Consider the following 10994-nt stretch of genomic DNA (forward strand, 5'->3'; position numbering starts at 1 on the left):
TTTTGCGTGTCACGCCCTGTACTACGAGTAATATCACCTTAAGTTGGCGAAAATATTATATCTTGCTTTTTATTTGTTTTAGATTATGTGCTAAGTTCTGGAAAATCCCCGATTCTTCCGTAACTTACTGAAGAAAGGCAGTAGCTCCAATAATCCCTGCATTAGACATTGGTTATGGACACATACCGTCCTTATCGACGGCGCAGGGCGTGTTTGAGACTGTGTTTACCTTACTGACTCACCTCAGTTATTGATCTTGCCGGCTCCTGCTGATTACATTTTTGCCCGGAATTTCCGAAGGGATAAACCAATACGTAACGAGCGATAGAGCTTACTCGTATCTCGCATACTTCCTTATATATACTCGTAGTCGGCTCTTCGTCAGATCGTATCACAACAGTGCTTCCGATCAGAAGGCGTGCTATATCAGGAAAGGTATGTCAAACAATTTTTGTGCTTTGTATAGGATTACCAGATCGCTGTAACGAAATATAGGACAGGAAGACCCAACATTTAGGACATTACAGAGAAATGTAGTACAGGAAGGGGCAATATATTCACAGTTTTATACTTTTAAAACATAAATACATTATATTCAGTACATGGAGACATTAATGTTTTCAGCGGAGTTTTTGCTGTGTTATTCAACATCTACGTAATTTCCTTACCATACCTTGGTTTAATTCGAGTACATCATAATATCCATATTTGTTCATACCAATCTCATAACCTGCTTTCAAGACACTATCCATTCCATGTAACTGATCTTCCAAGTCCTTTGACGTCTCTGATAGAGTTACAGTGCCGTCAGCGAAACTAAAAAAAATTATTTCCGCTCCCTGAGCTTCAATTCCTTTTCAAATTTTCTCCTTGGCTTCCTTTACTGCTTGCTCTGTCTTTCTTGTGCAACATCAGGGGTATGCTGCAACTCTGTCCAGGTCTGGTTTAAGGCCTAAGCGACACAAGTCGCTGGTTGAAGGACGTCAGATGCACACAACTGTACGATTTCTATGCAGGACATATCACAATTAGTAACGGCCGCTTGAGGCCCCAAGTGCAATATTTTTATTCAGTGCATATCACAATTAGTAGCGAAAATTAAAACGTGTGAAAACGTATGAGGAGAAAAGGGGGCAGATGAGGGCGCCACATGATGAGTCGCTTATATGGAAAAATGTTCTCGAACCGGTTCCGACTCTGCCTCACTCCCTTCTGAAGAACTACTTCCGCTTCATGGGCTGCAGTCTGGTTCTGTACAAGGTATATATAATTTTTCGCTTCCTGTGTTTTGTCCTTTCGGAATTTGAAAGAGTATGTTTCAGACAACAAAGGCGAAACCTTTCTTATAAATCTACAAGAGCTGTAAATGTAGGTTTTCCTTTCCTCAACCTGTCCTCTAAGATAAGCTGTACAGTTAGTAATCCTTGTAAGTTCCTATGCTTTCCCTGAACCTAAACTAATCTATCTTAGCGTCCGATTCGTATAATATTTTCTTAATAATTTTAGTCAGTATTTTACAACCATACTTTTTAAACTGATAGTTCTGAATATTCAACTTGTAAGCACTATCCACATTGACAGCAATAGAGAACGAGATGAAGTACATAGCAACCCACAGACTATGGAGCAACAGCTGGTCTGCTTTTGAACGCCCCAGGACATCAGGAAATAGAAAGAAGACCTACTCTAGATTCATTTGCCACTGCTGGTTTATGCGCGGATGAATCAACAACGTGTGAGGCCTTCCTCAGATGTATGACATTTACGTTTTGTCTTACATTCCTCCCTGACACCGGACAGTTGATTAAAAAGTAGGCCATTTCTGGGATTTTTCAGACGTCTGGTAACCCTAGTACACATGCAACAAGACATACGAGTCAGGACATGCATTTTTGTTACTCCAATCCGGTGTCAATAAGCAAAGGTTATGCCCATTTTCTCCTGGCAGTGTAGTAGCAAAGCTAAAAATAACTGCAATGTTGCCGACTGACCGATGACGTGTGATCTCTGTTGCCTGCACCTGTTGGTGGTTGTGATTGATGTAACAATCTGCGGTATATCAAACCAATTAAGTTCCACGATATTCGACAGAACATCTCAAGCTTCTGCAGTACACTATTCGAAATTTCGTAATTCTATAATATAGATGTTAGCTTTTTCATAGAACTAACAACAACGGTAGTTCCTGTCGTCAAAATCAGATCAAAATACTGACATAGAGGCTTTAGTGATGTGTGCTCATGCATTCTCCTGCAAAGAACAAGCATAGGTCTTTTCGTTAGTTGTTAGGGTTCTGGTAAAGGTTTGCAATATATTGTTCAGATATCTATAAAAAGTTATGGTTTGGTGGTAAAAGATCTGTCCGATAATTCACGTTGCACTAAAAACTGCATAACACACTCCTGTTTTCATTCTATGCAAGGACTCTTGGTCAGGGACGGTTCGTGAATATTTTTCCACGAAAGCGACGTATCATTTCGCACCCTCCCTCTGTCCCCCCATACTGCTCATATAATAAATATAATGAGCCCCATCCAATGCTGAAGGTAGCATTGACGCTTTTCACACAGTGGATCTGAGTTCGACTTCTGCTAACAGAGCCATTAAAAACTGCCGCACCCGTCACTGAAATGGCGTCAGATGACAATACACTTTAAGACAAAAACAAAAAACTAAATAAATAAAAAAATAAAAATCAACGCACCTGGAAGGAATTATCCGAATGGGACGCAAATCGATAGATTTTATGTACAGCTACAGACAAACAAATGAACACAATTTCAGAAAAAATTGGATTATTTATTCGAGAGAAGAACTGCACAAACCAAGTAAGCCAACAACGCGTTGGTCCAACTTTGGCCCTTATGCAAGCAGTTATTTGGCTTGGTATTGATAGGCAGAATTATTGGACGTCCTCTTGAGGGATATAGTGCCAAATTCTGTTCAACTATTACGTTAGATCGTCAAAGTCCCGAGATGGTTGGAGGACCCTGCCCATAATGCTCCAAAAATTCTCCATTGGCGAGAGATCCGGCGACCTCCCTGGGCAAAGTAGGGTTGGCAAGCACGAAGACAAGCGACAGAAACTCTCGCTGTGTGCAAGCAGGCATTATTTTGCTGAAATGTAAGTCCAGGAAGTCTTCCCATGAAGGGCAACAAAACAGGATGTATAATATCGTCGACGTACAGATGTCGATTAATGTTATAATTACCTGAGTGTACTTTCTTAGAAGAGTCAAAACACGTGTTGTTTCCTCCAGTGTATTAAGTTGGTGCATAAATTCGCATCGTTTTTCCCTAAGTTTAATAAACACAACAGATACACTTAACAGAGACTTTACTCACCAGTAATACATTGTCCTTCACCATTTACAACTGTCTGCAAACGTTGGGACGACTTTTTGATTCTGTAAGTGTAAAATCACGTGGTTCTGAGGCGAAGAGCTTGTCGAGCCATGTTCGGAGCGGATTTTCATCTGAAAGGAAGTTCCTTGAAGGCTGTTCGATAGAGAGCGGAAAAGGTAAAATCTGAGGGCGCAATATCAGGTGGATAAGATGGGTGCAGAATGACTCCTCAATCCAACTCTTGTACAGTGTTTTTTGTCAATCTAGAAGAATGCAGGCAGGCTTTATCATGGACTAGCATCACTTCACGCAGTCTTCTTGGTCGTTGTTCTTGGACTGCATGCGTAACATTATCTTTTGTGGATGAGCGCAGGTCTTTGTACAGGTACTTGCTGCTTTGTTTGGGGTCAAACAGTCCATTCTTTTCCTTATATTAGCATAAAGACATTATTTATCTTCACCAGTAACATACAGGATAGGAATGGTCGGTGTCGTTCACGAGCCAACTGATGACGAGCAAGCACAGAGGCACATTTGGCCACCTGCTGATTTTTGGGATTTTTGCTTATAGCATGTGATATCCACATACCCGATTTTTTAACCTACCCTGCTGCATGCAAATGTCGTACGGTGGTTGAATGATCACAGTTCATCACATTTGCCAGTTCTCGAGTACACTGACGTGGATCATTGTCTATTAGCGCATTTAAACGATGATCATCAAACCCCGAAGGTCTTCATGAATGTGGAGAGTCACTAACGTCAAAACGATCCTCCTTAAAACGAGAAAATATTTCCTTGCCCTCCTCTGCCCAATGGCCTTATCCCCCACACACAGCGCAAATGTTTCAGCCTGGCACTGCTGCTGTCGCCCCTCTTCTGCACTCAAGCAGAAGCTTTTATCAGAAATGTTCCGATTTCTCCCATTTGTACTCCATTTTCTAGCGTCTACAGCGGCACTCACTATCTCCAAATGACAAAATGACAATATGCAAATTCAGATTGCAACAGTGAACTACAAATAAAAAACGACATTCGATAACTAAACCTTTAGCAACTGGAATACCAATATGCAAACCAAAGACGCTGCAAACCGAACTAATATATCTTGAGAAAAATCCATGAAGGTTAAATAAGTGAGATTCGAACTCAGAAGTAGGCATACCAACATTCGCATCTGGAACAAGAAAGAGGGGAAATGTTAGTGGTACAAAATGTACCCTCTGCACGAATCATATGGTGGCTTGTTGAGTATAGATGTGGATTGGCCAATCGACTACCATTACTCTGCAGTCTTTCAGTTTTAATTTGTGCACCTCTCTGTGAGCAGATGCTGCTGACACAGCATTCTGAAGTGCTAAATGGTTAGTTCTTTCCAGCTCCACTCCTTACGCTCATAGTTGACTAAAACTAATACTCCACCTGCCATCCCGAGCATCGGATGGCAGCGCATATGGTGATTGGAGTCTTCCTCCTCAGTATTGGTTCCCGTGCAATGCATCCTGTTTTTAAGACGGAAGCACTAATTTTTTTACCAAATTTATCGCAGGTTCAGTCAACGGCATTCTTAAATGCCTTTATTTCCAGTTCTTGGCGTTTCCATTCTGCGTAGCTGGAGTTTAAACTTCCCCTACTACCAAAGACGAAAACTATGAAGGGCGTTCGATAAGTAAGACAACACTTTGTTTTTTCTCGACCAGTTTCGGTTGAAAAAATGAGGAATTTGTTATGACAGATCGTGGTATATTCCCACTTCAGTCTCTACAGTTTCATGGAGCTCTGGTAGATGGTGGAACCACATGTATCCTTCAAAATGGCATCCATAAAGGAAGTGGGTGCCAAGTAGACGGCCCTCATTGAATTTCTTCTGGCGGAAATCCAGAGCATTGCAGAAATTCATAGGTGCTCGCAGAATGTCTAAGGAGACCTGGAAGTGAACAAAAGCACAGTTAATCGTTTGGTGAGGCATCTGCCATCATCCTAACAACGTCGTGCAAACCTGTCAAATTTCCCGCGTGTCGGCCAGCTGTACGAAGCTGTGCTACCCTCAGGAAATTGAAGAAACGATTTCAGCATGTTCGTCATCACAAAACTGCAAACGAACTTCTCCTTATTCATGACAATGCAAAGCCACACATAGGTCTGCGCGTCTGAGAGTAGCTCACAGACCGATGACCTCAGCACTTTGCCCCCCCCCCCCCCAAAAAAAGCTTACAAAACTTCGCTGGGCTCTTCTTCCTCATCCACTCATCCACTCCACAGCCCAGATCTCACACCTTCCAACCTCCACCTGTTTGGCCCAATGAAGAAGTGCATGAATAATGAGACGATTATAGATGCACCAAGATATTGATTCTGACGTCGAAAAGTAGAGTGGTACCAAGCAGACATACAGGCCCTCCATATAAGGCAGGGTAAGGCCGTCACATAGAACGGAGATTATTTTGAAAAATAAGGTTTTGTAGTCAAAAGCGTGGGGAATAATATGGTGTATTGGAATCCTGAATAAAACCAACCCACTTAAAAAAAAAAAAAAAAAGAAATCTGTTTCATTACGTACTGAACGCCTCTCATGCTTAAAATCTTCTGGCCATGATAAGAAACTTTTACGTCATGAATTGTAAACACAAATGTTCAGGTTTTTCTATGACTGACCTAGTTGCCTCCTCAGTTACTGTCAATGATTTACAGTTTGTTCACTTTCTGCACTCCTTTTAAGATTGTCAGTTGAAGCTGGCAGGTCACAGCCGCAAACGACATAGTGAGGAAAATATAAACTGCATTAAGTTGATTGCTGAAAATGCTGCTGCAGCTGAATGTTTCAATTGCAAATAATGTTATCTAACTAAACTTGTCTAATATCGCACTGAGTTCCAAGTCCAGGTTCAGAATAGGGGGGAAATGTATTTTAGAACCAGTGTATTGGAGGCTTCAGTGAAGAGATATGAACTGCTGATCTGCCCACCAGGCTGAGAATTTATTTCATGTTGATGACTATCGACCATCCACATGTGACATGTTTGCATGGTATCTTTCTGTTCCATTTGTGCCTGGAGTGCGGAAAAAATGATTGCTTAAATGCTTCCGTGAAAACTGTAATTGGTATAACATTGTCTTCATGGTCCATATGGTACTGAAAAATTGGAGGGTTGTAGTACGGTATACACTATCTGAACAAAATTGCCCAGACACCTGTTAGTGGACATTAACATAGGGTGTGTCCACCCTTTGCCTTTATTAAAGCTTGAACTCTGCTGGGGAGACTTTCAATGAGATGACTGAATGTCTATGGAGGGATGGCAGTCCATTTTACCTCAAGATCCAAAACTAGGGAAGGTAGTGATGTTGGATGCTGGGATCTGGAGCAATGTTGATGTTCTAACTCAGCTCAGATGTGTTCCATTGGATTTAGGTTAGGACTCTGGTCACACCAATTCTTTTCAGGAATGTTATTGTCATGAGCCATTGCTTCACAGATGTATTGTCATGCTGATGCAGTCATCACCTCTGAACTGTTCCTCTACTATATCCAGTACACAGTGCTGTAAAATGAGTTCATATAATTCTGCATTTAGCGTTTTTCTAAGTGCAATAAGGGAATCACACTCTAAACCACAAAAAAACTCCATACCATCACACGATCTCCTCTGTACTTCATTGTTGCCACTAAACATGGTGGCAGGTAAGGTTTTGCAGGCATTTTACAAATTCAGACCCTTCCATCAGATTGCTACAGGATACAGTGTGATTCATCACATCAAATCACTCGTTTCCACTCACCTATTGTCATTGGTGCACTATTTACACCACCTCAAACATCACTTAGCATCGGCTACAGAATTGTGTGGCCTATGACTCGTATTCAATTAGCTTCTTTTCATTCTTAAAATTTATTTATTTAAATAAAAAAGGTCAAAACCTCTATTCTGATATGTTCAATAACACACTTTCACTACCAAAAAATTTTTAACGTGATCTATTTTGAAAATTGGTAAGGCGGGGTACATGTGTCACATGAACCTAACTAGGTCCAAGTTATCATGTGAACCTAGGATGTTCAAAGTTAAATTTTACTGGAATGGCAAAATTGGAAATAAGTATAAGAAATTAGTACCATAGCACATTCATGCTTGTGCAATGAAAACCATGAAATGTCTCACATAAAATTTCAAGAAAAAATTTCATTATGGCTTTTGTACATCACTTGTAAGTGTTTTATACATTCTATGAAGTTTGCTGGGGCAAGTACATCCCAGTATATACAGATTATGTACAAACCAGCAGAATTAATGATGTGTATAGTAAAGTTTCAAAATAATGTCTACAATGCATCAGAAAACCCAATTTATTTTTATTTTCTTTATTTATGTTACCATACTCTAAACATTCTTGGACTGAACAAGATGGTGATTTGGTCCGATTTTCACGAAACATATGAACTGGGCCAGCAGTTCCATCCCTATGAATCATTCACAGCAGTTCTATCCCTATGAGTCATTCACGCCCTTATGCATATCCAGTATGCATGCTATCATCCATAGTATTTTTTTCCAAGTACCAAAAACGTCTCACTACATGGTAACACTAAATAGATATGGCACACAGACATCCTATCACTCAAGACTACATATTAACTTAGTGAGAGATGTGCAAAACTGCATATTAACTTAGTGAGACATGTGTCCTATAAACCACAAAAGGAATAAAATACATGCAGAAAGAACTATTAGATTTAACCCATTCTCCATTCAGAATAACATCATGGTACTGGACTTTTAAATATTTTTAACAGAAATTTTATGGTAAAATGACAACAAGTGAATACATTTTGCATAATCACTTAAAAATTTATGTTACTGCAACATCAACAATAGTGCCATTGTTAACTGAGTTACATCTTCTCTGTTGATGTGGGTAGATTAAATTGAATATAATTGTATTTCACGGTGTCAAACAATAAAGTATTGTACTATAAGCTACATTAACTGCAGGAAATGCATAATTATATTCACAGGTTTTGTGATTTTGACAGAATGTCGCATCACGACCCTCATCACCACGGGCCTCATGATCCACATGGACCGCATCATGACCACCATCCACCACCGCATGACCCGAGGCCGCATCATGATGGGCCACCTCCAGAGCACCATGGACACCATGGGCCACCACATGAGCACCATGGGCCCCCACATGAGCACCATGGACACCATGGGCCACCACACGAACACCATGGTCCTGGACATCATCACCCACCACCTCCATAGTTGTCCAGTAGCCTACAACACTAATTTGTGAACAAATTTACATTGTATTATTACTGACAATGCTCTAATAAATTAATTTGTTTCTCAACATGAATGTCTAGCATCATTCCAAAACTCGACTAATACATACACATGATAACCTAATTAAAAATTTGAAGAAAAAATAAACCAAGATTTTTACTACTCTAGTTCGGGAAAACTGTTTTGCAGACGTATATAACTTGGATAAAATCTGCTTTACTGTTAGCTCGGCATATCATTTACAAATTTAAATGTAATAACCTTTTTCTGTTTAGTGAGTACATAAAACTGCATCTGATCTTACAGGCTAGTGGACATGAAATAAGGAACAAAATCAGTAATGTGTAATCTGAACAAAAATGTTTACTGTCACCTACTAGTTATGTTGCATCAGAGAAAATAGCTTCTGACATCAGCTGTGTGTTCTTTTTATTATTATTACAAGTGAATTTAGCACTTAGAATCACACTGCAATTTTATTTCTTTTTTTTTTCCTAAGTCTGGAGTTTCCTTTGTTTCCGTTATACCTTGAAGCATATGTTGTCCTGCTTCTCTTGTTCTTTTGTCCAAGTTTGTCCACTCTGGTTGGAAACAGTTCAGATTCTGTTCCTAAATGTGCATCTTTCTAACATTTGAGACTATCTGATGTTCAACTTTTCTAGATCTTTCTCAATTTTCTGAATCCATGTTAGATTAGTTTTCTCTTCCAGAGATAGCTGAATACTTATTTGATTTACAATCTTCTAACATTTGCTGCCAGTTTCTAAAATCAACAGAATTTGGAAATTCTGGTGATATACCTGTCTGCCACGTTTGGAAGAGATGCTGCTGCTGCTGCTGATTCCTAATACAAACTAAATTCAAGGCTGGAAACTCACCCTGTATAAGCCTCCATACCATACATGGTCCATGTACTGTCCACCATAGATGCTGCCCAAACACTGGGCTTGTGGTGCTGCCCATAGTAGATCACCCGAATGGCATACCACATTCAAAGACTATTTTCAAACACTGGAGCCAGCCATATCAAAGAACTTTGTGTTTTATTTGTGAGATAGTACAGAGTTCCACATCCTGCTTTGGCAAAAACCCTTGTCCCTATTACCTACCAACCTAATTTCAATTGCTTCCTTACAAACACTGGTCTAAAAACCACACATACCATCAAATATCACTGTCTCATCAAATTTAGTCCTATATTCCTCCTTTAAAGAATGTTCTGCTACTGCTGATTTTTTAGGTTCTTGTACTTCGTGTAGTGATAATGTTCCACACACCTGTTTTGAACTATGTGAATTGACCAGCCAGTGCAAGCTTCTTCACATTAACATGAACTTTTGCATATGTCAGCCTTTCTGAATCATCTTTGACAGAGCCAAGTAGTGTCCTAACCTCCTTAAAATTCTTACTCTGTTGAAGTAGCAGACAGGCACAAATAAAAGACACTTACACAAAGCTTTCGGCCACTGTCTTCATCAGAAAAAAATAAATGAACACCATTCATACATAAAAGTAAGCATGCCACATGCACTCATGACTGCCAACTATGCCAGCTCAGGCCAGAAAGCAACTATTGTGTGGAATGGAAGCATCAGTCTGAAGTAGGTGGGGAAGGGGAAGGGAAAGAGGAACTCTGTCTGGTGGAGAGTGCAGGGTCTAGGATGCCAACAGGCACAGCATTAAGAGGTTGTGGGGCAGGGAGATGGGGAAAAAAAGAAGCAGAAAAGGAGAGGAGCAAGGAAAGATGGGTGGATTCTTGTCTCCCATCTTCTTTGTTTGTAGAGGGTGGCAAACAAAGAAGATGGAAGACAAGAATCTCTTTGTTCGCCAACCTCTGCCAACACACCTGCCCATTCTTCCCCGCTCATCTCCTTTTCTACAACTTTTTTCCTCACCTCCCAGCCTCACAATGTCCTGACATTGTGATGTTGGCATTCTAGTCTCTGCTCCTCCCACAAGACAGTATTCCACTCTCTCCCCACCAATACATTATCATCATTCCCCCTTCCCCATCCCCTACAGATTGCTGCTTCCCTCAGAAGTGATAGTTGCATTCTGGCCCAAGCTGCCAGAGTTGGTGGTCATGTGTGTGTGTGAGGCATGCTTGCTTGTGCATATGAATGGTGTTTGTTTCTCTTTTGCTGATGAAGGCTGTTCCAAAAGCTTCTTTTAAGTATCTTGTAATTGTGCCTGTCTACAACTTAAAGAATCTTCTTTATCATTAGTAGAAATTTATCTTTCCTAAATTGTTGATATTCCTATCTGGAGTTTCCATTGTCTGTTTTTACACGTTTAAAGGATATGCCCTCAGCATGAGGAACAAAGGCCCCAGATATACAGTCGAGACAGTGTAAGGAGATC

The 10994-nt window shown here is 40.3% G+C and overlaps 1 long non-coding RNA gene across 1 annotated transcript; it reads left to right on the top strand.

Annotated features, from left to right (window-relative positions):
- The first annotated feature begins 319 nt into the window (after nt 1-319).
- Nucleotides 320-8700, top strand: LOC124619849. The gene is made up of 2 exons (XR_006980144.1): nt 320-435; nt 8378-8700. It is a non-coding gene; the product is annotated as an uncharacterized LOC124619849 (long non-coding RNA).
- Nucleotides 8701-10994: the final 2294 nt, after the last annotated feature.

The sequence above is a fragment of the Schistocerca americana genome, chromosome 6 (genome assembly GCF_021461395.2).
Source record: "Schistocerca americana isolate TAMUIC-IGC-003095 chromosome 6, iqSchAmer2.1, whole genome shotgun sequence".
Taxonomy (NCBI): domain Eukaryota; kingdom Metazoa; phylum Arthropoda; class Insecta; order Orthoptera; family Acrididae; genus Schistocerca; species Schistocerca americana.